This window comes from Lissotriton helveticus, chromosome 11 (assembly GCF_964261635.1).
Source record: "Lissotriton helveticus chromosome 11, aLisHel1.1, whole genome shotgun sequence".
Classification (NCBI taxonomy): domain Eukaryota; kingdom Metazoa; phylum Chordata; class Amphibia; order Caudata; family Salamandridae; genus Lissotriton; species Lissotriton helveticus.
The window spans coordinates 1,082,107,731-1,082,126,342 of NC_136072.1; the positions used below are offsets into that span (position 1 = coordinate 1,082,107,731).

At 43.3% G+C, this 18,612-nt stretch overlaps 7 non-coding genes across 7 annotated transcripts; all 7 read left to right on the plus strand.

Moving 5' to 3' along the window:
* The first annotated feature begins 376 nt into the window (after nucleotides 1–376).
* LOC144793163 (U4 spliceosomal RNA) lies at nucleotides 377–513 on the plus strand. Its single transcript, XR_013602818.1, has one exon. It is a non-coding gene; the product is annotated as a U4 spliceosomal RNA (small nuclear RNA).
* A 1,895-nt stretch (nucleotides 514–2,408) lies between these two features.
* LOC144793871 (U4 spliceosomal RNA) lies at nucleotides 2,409–2,548 on the plus strand. The gene has a single exon (XR_013603326.1). It is a non-coding gene; the product is annotated as a U4 spliceosomal RNA (small nuclear RNA).
* Nucleotides 2,549–4,477: 1,929 nt separating this feature from the next.
* On the plus strand, nucleotides 4,478–4,617 carry LOC144793944 (U4 spliceosomal RNA). Its single transcript, XR_013603391.1, has one exon. It is a non-coding gene; the product is annotated as a U4 spliceosomal RNA (small nuclear RNA).
* Nucleotides 4,618–6,531: 1,914 nt separating this feature from the next.
* On the plus strand, nucleotides 6,532–6,672 carry LOC144793026 (U4 spliceosomal RNA). The gene has a single exon (XR_013602698.1). It is a non-coding gene; the product is annotated as a U4 spliceosomal RNA (small nuclear RNA).
* A 1,930-nt stretch (nucleotides 6,673–8,602) lies between these two features.
* Nucleotides 8,603–8,739, plus strand: LOC144793164 (U4 spliceosomal RNA). Its single transcript, XR_013602819.1, has one exon. It is a non-coding gene; the product is annotated as a U4 spliceosomal RNA (small nuclear RNA).
* A 1,895-nt stretch (nucleotides 8,740–10,634) lies between these two features.
* On the plus strand, nucleotides 10,635–10,774 carry LOC144793936 (U4 spliceosomal RNA). Its single transcript, XR_013603384.1, has one exon. It is a non-coding gene; the product is annotated as a U4 spliceosomal RNA (small nuclear RNA).
* A 1,928-nt stretch (nucleotides 10,775–12,702) lies between these two features.
* On the plus strand, nucleotides 12,703–12,842 carry LOC144793741 (U4 spliceosomal RNA). Its single transcript, XR_013603212.1, has one exon. It is a non-coding gene; the product is annotated as a U4 spliceosomal RNA (small nuclear RNA).
* The last annotated feature ends 5,770 nt before the right edge of the window (nucleotides 12,843–18,612 follow it).

Consider the following 18,612-nt stretch of genomic DNA (forward strand, 5'->3'; position numbering starts at 1 on the left):
TGGGACCTATGAGGATGCTATTATGAATTTGTGCTTCTTATATTTTCCACAACCCATGGTTAGCAGCCTAGATCTCATCTTTGTGTGAAGGTATATCTGCCTGAGCATCAAATCCATAACTTGGGAGGGTGCTGCTTACCTGGACAGCTATTTAGCATACAATTTCCCATAATTCTCTGCGTGTGGCTATCGACGGTTTGAGGCAGAGAGCTGATAGAAATTAGTAAAACAACACCATTATATGTCTTACATTGCCTATCAGAAGCAGTGGAGGAGTAGTTATGCATAAACAGATAACATCTTTTGAAAAGGAATCATGTTCTTTGTAACATGAGGTACTAGGGCAAGTGTGCATGAAATTCACACTAAATTGTTTAGCTTTGCGCAGTGGCAGTATCGTAACCAATGAGGTTTAACCGAGGCGCGATTATTGCTTATTGAAAACTTTACCCAATACCCCGTCATGGAGACTTGAAATATAGTCTCTTTGGAGACTGGAGAATATGTAATTAAAAAATAAGATAGTTTATTTTGCAATGCAATTTACTTACAGGTTTGTGATCTGTGACAAGGACAAAACGGTGACTCTATTTGGCTTCAGTTTACTCTTTACGTTCTCTTTTGTTTTCTCAGCTTTTTAAGTACAGCAGTAATTTAGGGATTTATTTTCCTTGATGAGTTTTCGTTATTCTTTTATTTCTTCCCCTGTGTTCTCCTCTTTGCTCCACGGATTCGCTTGGGTCAGTGATGGGCAGAGGACGGGCTTTGTTTCTGCTCTCTGAGGTGACTCGCAGTCCGGCGCAGGGCTGGGCTCATCCGAGGTCTCATCTCCCATTCAAATGTGCACTAACCGCCCAGAAAGTTTTTTTCTGGGAGCGAAGGCATTTGTTATCAGTAGGAAAATGTGGAGAGGGTTCATACAGATTGTATGGAGTGTTTGAAACAGAACAAGAACTGACAAAGCTCTTGTTTTTGCCGTTTGACATTATGTAAAGTTTATTTCTAATGCTCTTTGTGGCACTGAGTAATTGATGTTACCCAGCTCTATGACAGGGGCGTAGCTTCTGTTGGTGCAGCAGGTGCAGTTGCACTGGCGCCCACAGACCTGCGGGACCCACTGAACCCTGATTATTGCGGTATTTTATATTCCAAACTTCAACAAGGGGGCCTATTTTCTTCCTTGCTCTAGGGCCCATTTTTTCACCTGAGAGCCTTGAAAGACTGCATGGATCCTCTCTGATTTGAATTGGTGACAATGAGGTCAGGCAAAGAGCTCTTGTGTGGCTGCATCAGCCCAACTGGGCTACCAGATCTGGCACATTTGTAATCTGCATGCAGACGGAGACACACAACGTACACACAGCCATATATAGGGCAAGTATAAAAATCTGTATTGTGACGCAGCTGCGGCGTAAATGTTGTGGCCCATTTACAATGTGACGCATCTAGGGAGATGTGTCACATTGTAAAGTCCCGCATCACATTATACCTGCGTCAGGTATAATGTATGCAGGGTGGGCGTTCCCACGCTAAAATCCTTCTAGAACTGACGCACTGAAATCTACAAGATTTCACTACATCACTCTACGCCTTCACTGTGTCAAAATCCCTACGCCTGCACAGACCAGGCATAAGTTATGACTCAGGGCTTTTTGCGTCACTTTCATGAGCATTTCCAGCAATGCGTCACTTTTGTGCCAACAGATGCGTCAGAATTTCTGACGCATCTGTTAATCCTTGCGCCATGGAGCGCACATTCATCGTGGCACAAGGACATTCAGCACTGACTCAAGGAAACTTATGCATCCATGCAGTTGCGTCAGGTCCTTGTGAATCTTCCCCTAAAATGTTTAAAAAAAACCAGGAAACCAGTATATTGTACCTCCTAAAGCTAAAAATGAAATGCAGCAAATGCAACTATGTAGTGCCATGAAATGGCAGACGTGCATTATGGAATATGGAAAAATGTATCTATAAATTATTTTCCTTTAAATTGATTGCCGTTCCTTCTCTAGTAAACATTTGAAGACAGTGGGACCTATGAGGATGCTATTATGAATTTGTGCTTCTTATATTTTCCACAACCCATGGTTAGCAGCCTAGATCTCATCTTTGTGTGAAGGTATATCTGCCTGAGCATCAAATCCATAACTTGGGAGGGTGCTGCTTACCTGTACAGCTATTTAGCATACAATTTCCCATAATTCTCTGCGTGTGGCTATCGACGGTTTGAGGCAGAGAGCTGATAGAAATTAGTAAAACAACACCATTATATGTCTTACATTGCCTATCAGAAACAGTGGAGGAGTAGTTATGCATAAACAGATAACATCTTTTGAAAAGGAATCATGTTCTTTGTAACATGAGGTACTAGGGCAAGTGTGCATGAAATTCACACTAAATTGTTTAGCGTGGCGCAGTGGCAGTATCGTAGCCAATGAGGTTTAACCGAGGCGCGATTATTGCTTATTGAAAACTTTACCCAATACCCCGTCATGGAGACTTGAAATATAGTCGAAATGGCAATTTTTGACAGTCTCTTCGGAGACTGGAGAATATGTAATTAAAAAATAAGATAGTTTATTTTGCAATGCAATTTACTTGCAAATTTGTGATCTGTGACAAGGACAAAACTGTGACTCTATTTGGCTTCAGTTTACTCTTTACGTTCTCTTTTGTTTTCTCAGCTTTTTAAATACAGCAGTTACATAGGGATTTATTTTCCTTGATGAGTTTTCGTTATTCTTTTATTTCTTCCCCTTTGTTCTCATCTTTGCTCCACGGATTCGCTTGGGTCAGTGATGGGCAGAGGACGGGCTTTGTTTCTGCTCTCTGAGGTGACTCGCAGTCCGGCGCAGGGCTGGGCTCTTCCGAGGTCTCATCTCCCATTCAAATGTGCACTAACCGCCCAGAAAGTTTTTTTCTGGGAGCGAAGGCATTTGTTATCAGTAGGAAAATGTGGAGAGGGTTCATACAGATTGTATGGAGTGTTTGAAACAGAACAAGAACTGACAAAGCTCTTGTTTTTGCCGTTTGACATTATGTAAAGTTTATTTCTAATGCTCTTTGTGGCACTGAGTAATTGATGTTACCCAGCTCTATGACAGGGGCCTAGCTTCTGTTGGTGCAGCAGGTGCAGTTTCACTTGCACCCACAGACCTGCGGGACCCACTGAACGCTGATTATTGCGGTATTTTATATTCCAAACTTCAACAAGGGGGCCTATTTACTTCCTTGCTCTAGGGCCCATTTTTTCACCTGAGAGACTTGAAACACTGCATGGATCCTCTCTGATTTGAATTGGTGACACTGAGGTCGGGCAAAGAGCTCTTGTGTGGCTGCATCAGCACAACTGGGCTACCAGATCTGACACATTTGTATGCTGCATGCAGACGGAGACACACAACGTACACACAGCCATATATAGGGCAAGTATAAAAATCTGTATTGTGACGCAGCTGCGGCGTAAATGTTGTGGCCCATTTACAATGTGACGCATCTAGGGAGATGTGTCACATTGTAAAGTCCCGCATCACATTATACCTGCATCAGGTATAATGTATGCAGGGTGGGCGTTCCCACGCTAAAAGCCTTCTAGAACTGACGCACTGAAATCTACAAGATTTCACTACATCACTCTACGCCTTCACTGTGTCAAAATCCCTACGCCTGCACAGACCAGGCATAAGTTATGACTCAGGGCTTTTTGCGTCACTTTCATGAGCATTTCCAGCAATGCGTCAGTTTCGTGCCAACAGATGCGTCAGAATTTCTGACGCATCTGTTAATCCTTGCGCCATGGAGCGCTGTATTGTAAATACAGCACATTCATCGTGGCACAAGGACATTCAGCACTGACTCAAGGAAACTTATGCATCCATGCAGTTGCGTCAGGTCCTTGTGAATCTTCCCCATAAATGTTTTGAAGACCAGGAAACCAGTATATTGTACCTCCTAAAGCTAAAAATGAAATGCAGCAAATGCAACTATGTAGTGCCATGAAATGGCAGACGTGCATTATGGAATATGGAAAAATGTATCTATAATTTATTTTCCTTTAAATTGATTGCCGTTCCTTCTCTAGTAAACATTTGAAGACAGTGGGACCTATGAGGATGCTATTATGAATTTGTGCTTCTTATATTTTCCACAACCCATGGTTAGCAGCCTAGATCTCATCTTTGTGTGAAGGTATATCTGCCTGAGCATCAAATCCATAACTTGGGAGGGTGCTGCTTACCTGTACAGCTATTTAGCATACACTTTCCCATAATTCTCTGCGTGTGGCTATCGACGGTTTGAGGCAGAGAGCTGATAGAAATTAGTAAAACAACACCATTATATGTCTTACATTGCCTATCAGAAGCAGTGGAGGAGTAGTTATGCATAAACAGATAACATCTTTTGAAAAGGAATCATGTTCTTTGTAACATGAGGTACTAGGGCAAGTGTGCATGAAATTCACACTAAATTGTTTAGCTTTGCGCAGTGGCAGAATCGTAGCCAATGAGGTTTAACCGAGGCGCGATTATTGCTTATTGAAAACTTTACCCAATACCCCGTCATGAAGACTTGAAATATAATCGAAATGGCAATTTTTGACAGTCTCTTCGGAGACTGGAGAATATGTAATTAAAAAATAAGATAGTTTATTTTGCAATGCAATTTACTTGCAGGTTTGTGATCTGTGACAAGGACAAAACGGTGACTCTATTTGGTTTCAGTTTACTCTTTACGTTCTCTTTTGTTTTCTCAGCTTTTTAAATACAGCAGTAATTTAGGGATTTATTTTCCTTGATGAGTTTTCGTTATTCTTTTATTTCTTCCCCTGTGTTCTCATCTTTGCTCCACGGATTCGCTTGGGTCAGTGATGGGCAGAGGACGGGCTTTGTTTCTGCTCTCTGAGGTGACTCGCAGTCCGGCGCAGGGCTGGGCTCATCCGAGGTCTCATCTCCCATTCAAATGTGCACTAACCGCCCAGAAAGTTTTTTTCTGGGAGCGAAGGCATTTGTTATCAGTAGGAAAATGTGGAGAGGGTTCATACAGATTGTATGGAGTGTTTGAAACAGAACAAGAACTGACAAAGCTCTTGTTTTTGCCGTTTGACATTATGTAAAGTTTATTTCTAATGCTCTTTGTGGCACTGAGTAATTGATGTTACCCAGCTCTATGACAGGGGCGTAGCTTCTGTTGGTGCAGCAGGTGCAGTTGCACTGGCGCCCACAGACCTGCGGGACCCACTGAACCCTGATTATTGCGGTATTTTATATTCCAAACTTCAACAAGGGGGCCTATTTTCTTCCTTGCTCTAGGGCCCATTTTTTGACCTGAGAGCCTTGAAAGACTGCATGGATCCTCTCTGATTTGAATTGGTGACAATGAGGTCAGGCAAAGAGCTCTTGTGTGGCTGCATCAGCCCAACTGGGCTACCAGATCTGGCACATTTGTAATCTGCATGCAGACGGAGACACACAACGTACACACAGCCATATATAGGGCAAGTATAAAAATCTGTATTGTGACGCAGCTGCGGCGTAAATGTTGTGGCCCATTTACAATGTGACGCATCTAGGGAGATGTGTCACATTGTAAAGTCCCGCATCACATTATACCTGCGTCAGGTATAATGTATGCAGGGTGGGCGTTCCCACGCTAAAAGCCTTCTAGAACTGACGCACTGAAATCTACAAGATTTCACTACATCACTCTACGCCTTCACTGTGTCAAAATCCCTACGCCTGCACAGACCAGGCATAAGTTATGACTCAGGGCTTTTTGCGTCACTTTCATGAGCATTTCCAGCAATGCGTCACTTTTGTGCCAACAGATGCGTCAGAATTTCTGACGCATCTGTTAATCCTTGCGCCATGGAGCGCACATTAATCGTGGCACAAGGACATTCAGCACTGACTCAAGGAAACTTATGCATCCATGCAGTTGCGTCAGGTCCTTGTGAATCTTCCCCTAAAATGTTTAAAAAAAAACAGGAAACCAGTATATTGTACCTCCTAAAGCTAAAAATGAAATGCAGCAAATGCAACTATGTAGTGCCATGAAATGGCAGACGTGCATTATGGAATATGGAAAAATGTATCTATAAATTATTTTCCTTTAAATTGATTGCCGTTCCTTCTCTAGTAAACATTTGAAGACAGTGGGACCTATGAGGATGCTATTATGAATTTGTGCTTCTTATATTTTCCACAACCCATGGTTAGCAGCCTAGATCTCATCTTTGTGTGAAGGTATATCTGCCTGAGCATCAAATCCATAACTTGGGAGGGTGCTGCTTACCTGTACAGCTATTTAGCATACAATTTCCCATAATTCTCTGCGTGTGGCTATCGACGGTTTGAGGCAGAGAGCTGATAGAAATTAGTAAAACAACACCATTATATGTCTTACATTGCCTATCAGAAACAGTGGAGGAGTAGTTATGCATAAACAGATAACATCTTTTGAAAAGGAATCATGTTCTTTGTAACATGAGGTACTAGGGCAAGTGTGCATGAAATTCACACTAACTTGTTTAGCTTTGCGCAGTGGCAATATCGTAGCCAATGAGGTTTAACCGAGGCGCGATTATTGCTTATTGAAAACTTTACCCAATACCCTGTCATGGAGACTTGAAATATAGTCAAAATTGCAATTTTTGACAGTCTTTTTCGGAGACTGGAGAATATGTAATTAAAAAATAAGATAGTTTATTTTGCAATGCAATTTTCTTGCAGATTTGTGATCTGTGACAAGGACAAAACGGTGATCCTATTTGTCTTCAGTTTACTCTTTACGTTCTCTTTTGTTTTCTCAGCTTTTTAAATACAGCAGTAATTTAGGGATTTATTTTCCTTGATGAGTTTTCGTTATTCTTTTATTTCTTCCCCTTTGTTCTCATCTTTGCTCCACAGATTCGCTTGGGTCAGTGATGGGCAGAGGACGGGCTTTGTTTCTGCTCTCTGAAGTGACTCGCAGTCCGGTGCAAGGCTGGGCTCTTCCGAGGTCTCATCTCCCATTCAAATGTGCACTAACCGCCCAGAAAGTTTTTTTCTGGAAGCGAAGGCGTTTGTTATCAGTAGGAAAATGTGGAGAGGGTTCATACAGATTGTATGGAGTGTTTCAAACAGAACAAGAACTGACAAAGCTCTTGTTTTTGCCGTTTGACATTATGTAAAGTTTATTTCTAATGCTCTTTGTGGCACTGAGTAATTGATGTTACTCAGCTCTATGACAGGGGCGTAGCTTCTGTTGGTGCAGCAGGTGCAGTTGCACTGGCGCCCAAAGACCTGCGGGCCGCACTGAACCCTGATTATTGCGGTATTTTATAATCCAAACTTCAAGAAGGGGGCCTATTTTCTTCCTTGCTCTAGGGCCCATTTTTTCACCTGAGAGACTTGAAACACTGCATGGATCCTCCCTGATTTGAATCGGTGACAATGAGGTCAGGCAAAGAGCTCTTGCGTGGCTGCATCAGCACAACTGGGGTACCAGATCTGGCACATTTGTATGCTGCATGCAGACGGAGACACACAACGTACACACAGCCATATATAGGGCAAGTATAAAAATCTGTATTGTGACGCAGCTGCGGCGTAAATGTTGTGGCCCATTTACAATGTGACGCATCTAGGGAGATGTGTCACATTGTAAAGTCCCGCATCACATTATACCTGCGTCAGGTATAATGTATGCAGGGTGGGCGTTCCCACGCTAAAAGCCTTCTAGAACTGACGCACTGAAATCTACAAGATTTCACTACATCACTCTACGCCTTCACTGTGTCAAAATCCCTACGCCTGCACAGACCAGGCATAAGTTATGACTCAGGGCTTTTTGCGTCACTTTCATGAGCATTTCCAGCAATGCGTCACTTTCGTGCCAACAGATGCGTCAGAATTTCTGACGCATCTGTTAATCCTTGCGCCATGGAGCGCTGTATTGTAAATACAGCACATTCATCGTGGCACAAGGACATTCAGCACTGACTCAAGGAAACTTATGCATCCATGCAGTTGCGTCAGGTCCTTGTGAATCTTCCCCTAAAATGTTTTGAAAACCAGGAAACCAGTATATTGTACCTCCTAAAGCTAAAAATGAAATGCAGCAAATGCAACTATGTAGTGCCATGAAATGGCAGACGTGCATTATGGAATATGGAAAAAATTTATCTATAATTTATTTTCCTTTAAATTGATTGCCGTTCCTTCTCTAGTAAACATATGAAGACAGTGGGACCTATGAGGATGCTATTATGAATTTGTGCTTCTTATATTTTCCACAACCCATGGTTAGCAGCCTAGATCTCATCTTTGTGTGAAGGTATATCTGCCTGAGCATCAAATCCATAACTTGGGAGGGTGCTGCTTACCTGGACAGCTATTTAGCATACAATTTCCCATAATTCTCTGCGTGTGGCTATCGACGGTTTGAGGCAGAGAGCTGATAGAAATTAGTAAAACAACACCATTATATGTCTTACATTGCCTATCAGAAGCAGTGGAGGAGTAGTTATGCATAAACAGATAACATCTTTTGAAAAGGAATCATGTTCTTTGTAACATGAGGTACTAGGGCAAGTGTGCATGAAATTCACACTAAATTGTTTAGCTTTGCGCAGTGGCAGTATCGTAACCAATGAGGTTTAACCGAGGCGCGATTATTGCTTATTGAAAACTTTACCCAATACCCCGTCATGGAGACTTGAAATATAGTCTCTTTGGAGACTGGAGAATATGTAATTAAAAAATAAGATAGTTTATTTTGCAATGCAATTTACTTACAGGTTTGTGATCTGTGACAAGGACAAAACGGTGACTCTATTTGGCTTCAGTTTACTCTTTACGTTCTCTTTTGTTTTCTCAGCTTTTTAAATACAGCAGTAATTTAGGGATTTATTTTCCTTGATGAGTTTTCGTTATTCTTTTATTTCTTCCCCTGTGTTCTCCTCTTTGCTCCACGGATTCGCTTGGGTCAGTGATGGGCAGAGGACGGGCTTTGTTTCTGCTCTCTGAGGTGACTCGCAGTCCGGCGCAGGGCTGGGCTCATCCGAGGTCTCATCTCCCATTCAAATGTGCACTAACCGCCCAGAAAGTTTTTTTCTGGGAGCGAAGGCATTTGTTATCAGTAGGAAAATGTGGAGAGGGTTCATACAGATTGTATGGAGTGTTTGAAACAGAACAAGAACTGACAAAGCTCTTGTTTTTGCCGTTTGACATTATGTAAAGTTTATTTCTAATGCTCTTTGTGGCACTGAGTAATTGATGTTACCCAGCTCTATGACAGGGGCGTAGCTTCTGTTGGTGCAGCAGGTGCAGTTGCACTGGCGCCCACAGACCTGCGGGACCCACTGAACCCTGATTATTGCGGTATTTTATATTCCAAACTTCAACAAGGGGGCCTATTTTCTTCCTTGCTCTAGGGCCCATTTTTTCACCTGAGAGCCTTGAAAGACTGCATGGATCCTCTCTGATTTGAATTGGTGACAATGAGGTCAGGCAAAGAGCTCTTGTGTGGCTGCATCAGCCCAACTGGGCTACCAGATCTGGCACATTTGTAATCTGCATGCAGACGGAGACACACAACGTACACACAGCCATATATAGGGCAAGTATAAAAATCTGTATTGTGACGCAGCTGCGGCGTAAATGTTGTGGCCCATTTACAATGTGACGCATCTAGGGAGATGTGTCACATTGTAAAGTCCCGCATCACATTATACCTGCGTCAGGTATAATGTATGCAGGGTGGGCGTTCCCACGCTAAAAGCCTTCTAGAACTGACGCACTGAAATCTACAAGATTTCACTACATCACTCTACGCCTTCACTGTGTCAAAATCCCTACGCCTGCACAGACCAGGCATAAGTTATGACTCAGGGCTTTTTGCGTCACTTTCATGAGCATTTCCAGCAATGCGTCACTTTTGTGCCAACAGATGCGTCAGAATTTCTGACGCATCTCTTAAACCTTGCGCCATGGAGCGCACATTCATCGTGGCACAAGGACATTCAGCACTGACTCAAGGAAACTTATGCATCCATGCAGTTGCGTCAGGTCCTTGTGAATCTTCCCCTAAAATGTTTAAAAAAAAACAGGAAACCAGTATATTGTACCTCCTAAAGCTAAAAATGAAATGCAGCAAATGCAACTATGTAGTGCCATGAAATGGCAGACGTGCATTATGGAATATGGAAAAATGTATCTATAAATTATTTTCCTTTAAATTGATTGCCGTTCCTTCTCTAGTAAACATTTGAAGACAGTGGGACCTATGAGGATGCTATTATGAATTTGTGCTTCTTATATTTTCCACAACCCATGGTTAGCAGCCTAGATCTCATCTTTGTGTGAAGGTATATCTGCCTGAGCATCAAATCCATAACTTGGGAGGGTGCTGCTTACCTGTACAGCTATTTAGCATACAATTTCCCATAATTCTCTGCGTGTGGCTATCGACGGTTTGAGGCAGAGAGCTGATAGAAATTAGTAAAACAACACCATTATATGTCTTACATTGCCTATCAGAAACAGTGGAGGAGTAGTTATGCATAAACAGATAACATCTTTTGAAAAGGAATCATGTTCTTTGTAACATGAGGTACTAGGGCAAGTGTGCATGAAATTCAGACTAAATTGTTTAGCGTGGCGCAGTGGCAGTATCGTAGCCAATGAGGTTTAACCGAGGCGCGATTATTGCTTATTGAAAACTTTACCCAATACCCCGTCATGGAGACTTGAAATATAGTTGAAATGGCAATTTTTGACAGTCTCTTCGGAGACTGGAGAATATGTAATTAAAAAATAAGATAGTTTATTTTGCAATGCAATTTACTTGCAGGTTTGTGATCTGTGACAAGGACAAAACGGTGACTCTATTTGGCTTCAGTTTACTCTTTACGTTCTCTTTTGTTTTCTCAGCATTTAAATACAGCAGTAATTTAGGGATTTATTTTCCTTGATGAGTTTTCGTTATTCTTTTATTTCTTCCCCTTTGTTCTCATCTTTGCTCCACGGATTCGCTTGGGTTAGTGATGGGCAGAGGACGGGCTTTGTTTCTGCTCTCTGAGGTGACTCGCAGTCCGGCGCAGGGCTGGGCTCTTCCGAGGTCTCATCTCCCATTCAAATGTGCACTAACCGCCCAGAAAGTTTTTTTCTGGGAGCGAAGGCATTTATTATCAGTAGGAAAATGTGGAGAGGGTTCATACAGATTGTATGGAGTGTTTGAAACAGAACAAGAACTGACAAAGCTCTTGTTTTTGCCGTTTGACATTATGTAAAGTTTATTTCTAATGCTCTTTGTGGCACTGAGTAATTGATGTTACCCAGCTCTATGACAGGGGCGTAGCTTCTGTTGGTGCAGCAGGTGCAGTTGCACTGGCGCCCACAGACCTGCGGGACCCACTGAACCCTGATTATTGCGGTATTTTATATTCCAAACTTCAACAAGGGGGCCTATTTTCTTCCTTGCTCTAGGGCCCATTTTTTCACCTGAGAGCCTTGAAAGACTGCATGGATCCTCTCTGATTTGAATTGGTGACAACGAGGTCAGGCAAAGAGCTCTTGTGTGGCTGCATCAGCCCAACTGGGCTACCAGATCTGGCACATTTGTATGCTGCATGCAGACGGAGACACACAACGTACATACAGCCATATATAGGGCAAGTATAAAAATCTGTATTGTGACGCAGCTGCGGCGTAAATGTTGCGGCCCATTTACAATATGACGCATCTAGGGAGATGTGTCACATTGTAAAGTCCCGCATCACATTATACCTGCGTCAGGTATAATGTATGCAGGGTGGGCGTTCCCACGCTAAAAGCCTTCTAGAACTGACGCACTGAAATCTACAAGATTTCACTACATCACTCTACGCCTTCACTGTGTCAAAATCCCTACGCCTGCACAGACCAGGCATAAGTTATGACTCAGGGCTTTTTGCGTCACTTTCATGAGCATTTCCAGCAATGCGTCACTTTTGTGCCAACAGATGTGTCTGAATTTCTGACGCATCTGTTAATCCTTGCGCCATGGAGTGCTGTATTGTAAATACAGCACATTCATCGTGGCACAAGGACATTCAGCACTGAATCAAGGAAACTTATGCATCCATGCAGTTGCGTCAGGTCCTTGTGAATCTTCCCCTAAAATGTTTTGAAAACCAGGAAACCAGTATATTGTACCTCCTAAAGCTAAAAATGAAATGCAGCAAATGCAACTATGTAGTGCCATGAAATGGCAGACGTGCATTATGGAATATGGAAAAATGTATCTATAATTTATTTTCCTTTAAATTGATTGCCGTTCCTTCTCTAGTAAACATTTGAAGACAGTGGGACCTATGAGGATGCTATTATGAATTTGTGCTTCTTATATTTTCCACAACCCATGGTTAGCAGCCTAGATCTCATCTTTGTGTGAAGGTATATCTGCCTGAGCATCAAATCCATAACTTGGGAGGGTGCTGCTTACCTGGACAGCTATTTAGCATACAATTTCCCATAATTCTCTGCGTGTGGCTATCGACGGTTTGAGGCAGAGAGCTGATAGAAATTAGTAAAACAACACCATTATATGTCTTACATTGCCTATCAGAAGCAGTGGAGGAGTAGTTATGTATAAACAGATAACATCTTTTGAAAAGGAATCATGTTCTTTGTAACATGAGGTACTGGGGCAAGTGTGCATGAAATTCACACTAAATTGTTTAGCTTTGCGCAGTGGCAGTATCGTAGCCAATGAGGTTTAACCGAGGCGCGATTATTGCTTATTGAAAACTTTACCCAATACCCTGTCATGGAGACTTGAAATATAGTCGAAATGGCAATTTTTGACAGTCTCTTCGGAGACTGGAGAATATGTAATTAAAAAATAAGATAGTTTATTTTGCAATGCAATTTACTTGCAGGTTTGTGATCTGTGACAAGGACAAAACGGTGACTCTATTTGGCTTCAGTTTACTCTTTACGTTCTCTTTTGTTTTCTCAGCTTTTTAAATACAGCAGTAATTTAGGGATTTATTTTCCTTGATGAGTTTTCGTTATTCTTTTATTTCTTCCCCTTTGTTCTCATCTTTGCTCCACGGATTTGCTTGGGTCAGTGATGGGCAGAGGACGGGCTTTGTTTCTGCTCTCTGAGGTGACTCGCAGTCCGGCGCAGGGCTGGGCTCTTCCGAGGTCTCATCTCCCATTCAAATGTGCACTAACCGCCCAGAAAGTTTTTTTCTGGGAGCGAAGGCATTTGTTATCAGTAGGAAAATGTGGAGAGGGTTCATACAGATTGTATGGAGTGTTTGAAACAGAACAAGAACTGACAAAGCTCTTGTTTTTGCCGTTTGACATTATGTAAAGTTTATTTCTAATGCTCTTTGTGGCACTGAGTAATTGATGTTGGAAGGGCGAGATTTTGATCGATACCTTATCACTATTGATCTAAACCCCGATCTGGTCGACTGAACCTTTGTTGCCTGTCATTGAGGGAAGAAAGTGCATCTCTTACCAAGTTAGTTCACCCAATAAAGGACTCCGCTCCAAAAGATCACAAACAACTTCTAGCTTTCAAAAGTTTATTGTAAGGTTAGGATAAGCTGCAAATACAGGCATCTCAGAATGAGATTCACGAGATACACAGGTCCAACTACATACATGTGCTCTCTGAAAGCCCTCAGACGAGCAACGGAAATTACCAGCACAAGTTCTAAGAATAATAAAGCTATCAGCATTGACGCATATTGAGATCTCTCCTTCATTTAAGTTGGAGGGAAAACACACAGGTTAGGCTGTCCCTACCCTGCTCTAGATGGTATCCCTACTTAACCAAGTCTCAACCTAACAAAAGGTGTCAGCAGTGAATGACCCCCAAGGGAAGTCACTCACTCTTAGTCTCTTGGTGAAAACCTATAGTTCTCCAGTCATGACCCCTCTCTGCCTACCCATCCGCTCTCTAAAGGGTCCTCAGGCATCTGTTCTAACTCCACCCAGGGGTGCTGTCCCTAATACAAAACAGTCAACAACATTTGAGACGCCCCTCGTGAGACGCCCCTCACGTGGTGTAGCTTCTGGCTTTTTCCATGCTGCTTTGTATTGGGCCTCATACGTTGGAGTTGACCTTGCTTCTCAGACTCTTCTCCGGCCCGCTGATACCCCTTAAAACATTCCGGAACCCTCCTCCATGTCTGGGCCGTCTTCTGAACAGACCTCTATTCATATTATTTATAATTGGATCCCCCCTTTTCTCTTGCAGACAGACATCTGCAGCCAAGATCCCAACTCTCATAGACTTCCAAAAAGTTTCGCAACATTTCTCGGCCCAGACCAGTACGTGTAAATCAATGTTAAAACATTTCAGGCCTACAGCATTTCTCATAATAATTATAGCATTCAACTTCTTCATTAATTAAAGCATGTTAATACTCTTATTCTATTTTTCAGTAAACACATCTATACATCATGGCCCATTAATGCAATGACCAAAACATTAGTGCAATCTATGTCGTGAAAAGAAACACCTTCCCCTTCCCTTCTAGCTCTGGCCCTGAGGCCTACCACATTCTGCGTTTAACCACATGCCATCTTACATTTTAGCAGCTACACGACATGGATTCAGGAATAATCACATCTAATAAAATCATATAGTGTCACACATTTCTGTATTAGTTCCACTTCTACTTAAATCTCTACATTAGCTATACATTCAGAATATAATTGCAGATACTACTAGCACTCATGGCATTTCTCCTCATGATTTGTGCTTACTACGGGTAAGTGTGATGCACTCATACATTTAGGTCAGTTTGCGCTCTCTCAGTTCCCCCCTTTGATGACCTCTCGGGGTCATCACTAACATTTAAACTGCAGTTATTGCTAGCATAACTTGTCTCTGCGTTTCCAGAGCCCTCAGACTCCTGTACTGATTATCTTGTATGGCAGCCAATCTCTGCAGCTGCTCTCTTTGGGCCCTTTCTGACCTTTTTGCTCTGTACCATTTGAATACCCTCACCAATCCCCACAATATGATCCCACAGATCAATATTATGATGATAGGTTTTAGTATATACCACACAAAGCTTTTGCCTAGGGTGGAGATCCACCCTCCAACTTCACTCATTCCGTGGCCCACCTTTTCCCAGACATTTTCTCTACTCAAGTCTTCGATCTCCTTGTGAATATCAGTTATGTTCCTAATAACTTTCCCAAGGGGCTTTGAATTGTCTGGAATATAAGTACAACATTCCTGGACCTTCAAAGCCTTACAGACTCCGCCCTCTTTTGCTAGTAGGACGTCTAACGCAAGACGGTTCTGAAGAACCATAGCCCTTATCGATTGCATCTCTCCTTCTACCAGCATTAAGGACTGAGCAGTGCTGGCAGACAACCTGTCGACGACTGTTGCCAGTCGTCTAATTTTAACATCATTAAGGATTAGTCCCAAAAGAGGGAACACAGCTCCAAAGACATCTCCAACCATTTCTGCATCTCCTATATCTCTCCTTCCCCTCGATGATGTCTTGCCCTCGATGATCTCTAAGTCTTGTGCATGATATATTTTGGGAAAGACAATTGCTAGGTAACATGATCCATACCAGTTGTCAGGTAGTCTCACGTAGGCATTTCTTCCACATACAAAATACACATTTGGAATCACTTGCATTCCCTTCAGGAAATCTTTAGTATAGTACTCTATATTGAAAGCATGTTCACAGCTGACTTCTCCCACGTATACATTTTCGTAATACGTTTTGGCTCGGTGAAGACATAGCTTTCCTCTCTGCGTCTTATCTAAAGCTATTGGACCACTACTACCCTTTCTCTTGTGTGCCTTCTCTTCCTCGGTCCAATCTGTTTTCCATTGTCCTGATTTTTTCAAAATCTTTTGTCTCCTGTAACGATCATCCACCTGCCCTATGAACTTCTTCTCGACTTCTGACACTTTGCATGTCAGGTTATTTTTACGGGCATGTGAAGTATCTAAGGTAATCCAAGGAATGAAGAACTTGGCCAATCTGTCTTCACTCTTCCAGTAGTCCCATTTGTTCATCTGCTTATAATTTGGGACTTCTGGCAACACTGAATCATAGTTGGAGAAATAGTATTCAAAACTATCTCTCCCATAAAATATACTAAGCAATAAGCTACATGTAATGCCATATGTCAGCGGGAGGTGATGATATCTAATGCCTTCATCTACAGACGCCGGCAACTGCATGCAGACGTAACAGTCCTTAACCTCCATGGCATCCACGTATTCATATAAGAGTTTAGCATAAGCATTTGACCTAAAGTCTCCTTGGGACTCATCTACGTGTAACCTGCGGGCTTCTGCAGCTAATAACGCTTTCTCGTGAGTGTTTTCCCCTTTCTCACCAGCAACAGTGGGTGTAAGCGTTTCTACAGATTTCACATCAGTTACCTTCGCCTCTTCCTTATGTCCCTTTACATAAGAAATTGTTACCACTAAAGCTATTAATATTATCACTCCTACTATTAGTGTACCTATTATACATTTAGCTCTGCGGTTCTGGGTGCCGGCTTCCATTTCGTCAGACAATATGGCTCTCTCTTATCTTGGCACAAAGTTCTTTTCTTCTCGTTCCTTTACAGTCTCTTTTTACTCCTTTTGTCTTTAGAATCCACACAACTGGAAGCTGACAACCTTCTTCGCAAAGGTCCTTTAACAGTTCAATACAGACAACCCTAGCCCTTCTCCATCAACTCAAGGGAAGGTCCCTAATATTCTCTGCTTCCTGGGCGCTAGGTAATCTTCTTGTTCTGCTCGCTTTATTTACAAAGTCCTTTAAGCATCTACTATCAGGTTTGTGCCTGCAGCTTCGATAGCAAAGTTCAGTATTTCCAAACGAAGATTGTGCTCTTCATGGGCTGTTATCGTTGTACCAAAGTCGGGGAATTGCAATTCTGAGAGAAACATGTGCTTTAACTTGCTGAGGCGGGGAGGTCTGGGGAGCATGAATGTTAGTGACCCTTCTTGTTCGACTCCGGGTACCAACAGTCGTATTTCCACGGTGACGATGGGCTCAGAACTGGACACCACCACCGCTCGAATCCTCCCTGTCTCCTGTTTCAAAGACATTTGTCGCCAGATATGTCCACTCAGGGGTGGAGTATCTTCTGCTAGGCACACGCACTCTTCTTGACCTTCTTCGGTCCGGTGCTTCAGCGCCCTGAGCACCTTCTTCCGGGTCTGAGTCTTCTGATATCGGAGGAAGGGTTATCTCTGGAGTTGACCTCAGGCTAGAGCTCCTTCTTTGCGGCCAATTAGCTTCTCCACGTGCCCTTCTACTCCTTCTCCTTCTTGTCTGTTCTCGCTCTCTGTCAGACCTGTCAGTGTCTGACTCGTACTCCCAGCTACTTTCTCCTTCTGTAGCGTCGTCTGTTTCGCTGTTGTACTGACCGTCCTCAGCTTGGTCAGACTCGTTCCCTGCTTCCGCTGGCACCTCTACAGCTTGGCTAGCCCCCTCTATGGCTTCTCGGTCCTCTGCTGGACGTTTATCCGAGAGAGGAGCTGTTTCTTCCAGAGGTGCTGGAACCCTTCGCGTATGTGACGCGTGGATCCAATTGGGCAGGCCTCCCACCTTCACAGCCGTGTTCGCGATCAGGATGATCTGGAAGGGCCCACGCCAACGAACATCCAGGCAGCTTCTTCTCACATGTTTTTTCACCAGGACCCAGTCCCCAGGATACAGGTCATGGCACGGGCCCTGGCACGATGGAACCTCGGCAGCCTGCACCTGAAGGGACACAGAATGAATGGCGTCAGACAGCCCCTTACAATAGTCCAGGATCATATCATCTGTGATATTTAACAGTGCAGTAGTTGGGACAGATGGCAGCCTCATTGCTCTTCCCATTAACACCTCATGTGGTGACAACCCCGTTCTTCTGTCTGGGGTACTACGAAGGCTCATGAGGACCAATGGCAGGGCGTCAGGCCAACTCAGGGTCGTTGAGGAACACACTTTTGCAATTCTGGCTTTGATCGTGCCATTGATCTGCTCCACAATTCCTGAGGCTTCTGGTCGGTAACTGCAATGCAATTTCTGATCTATGTTCAGAGCCGCACAAATCATCTTCACAAGCTCGCTGTTGAAATGCGTTCCCCTATCTGATTCCAAAGAGGCCGGCACCCCGAAGCGCGGAATGAGTTCCCTAAGCAGTAACTTGGCCACTGTGAGGGTGTCGCACCTACGTGTAGGGTATGCCTCAACCCATCTGGAGAATACACAAACAACCACCAGGACATAGCGGAGGCGGTTGCACCTCGGCATTTCAATGAAATCTATCTGCATTCGATTGAATGGACCTCCAGACCTTCCTATGTGGCTCAGTGCAACTGGTGTTCTTTTCCCTACGTTCAGCTGCTGACAGGTCACACAACGCTGGCACACTGCTTCTGCTGCTATTCTAAACTTAGGATTGTACCAGGTCTGTCTAAACACTCTCAGCATAGCGTCTCTCCCTAGGTGTACGGGACCATGTATGTGTCTGGCCATTGGGCTCACCATCTCATTGGGCAACACTGCTCTGCCATCTGCTGAGACCCAAAAATGGTACTCACCCACTACACATCCTGCCTTTTCCCATGTTTCCTTTTCAAAATCAGGAG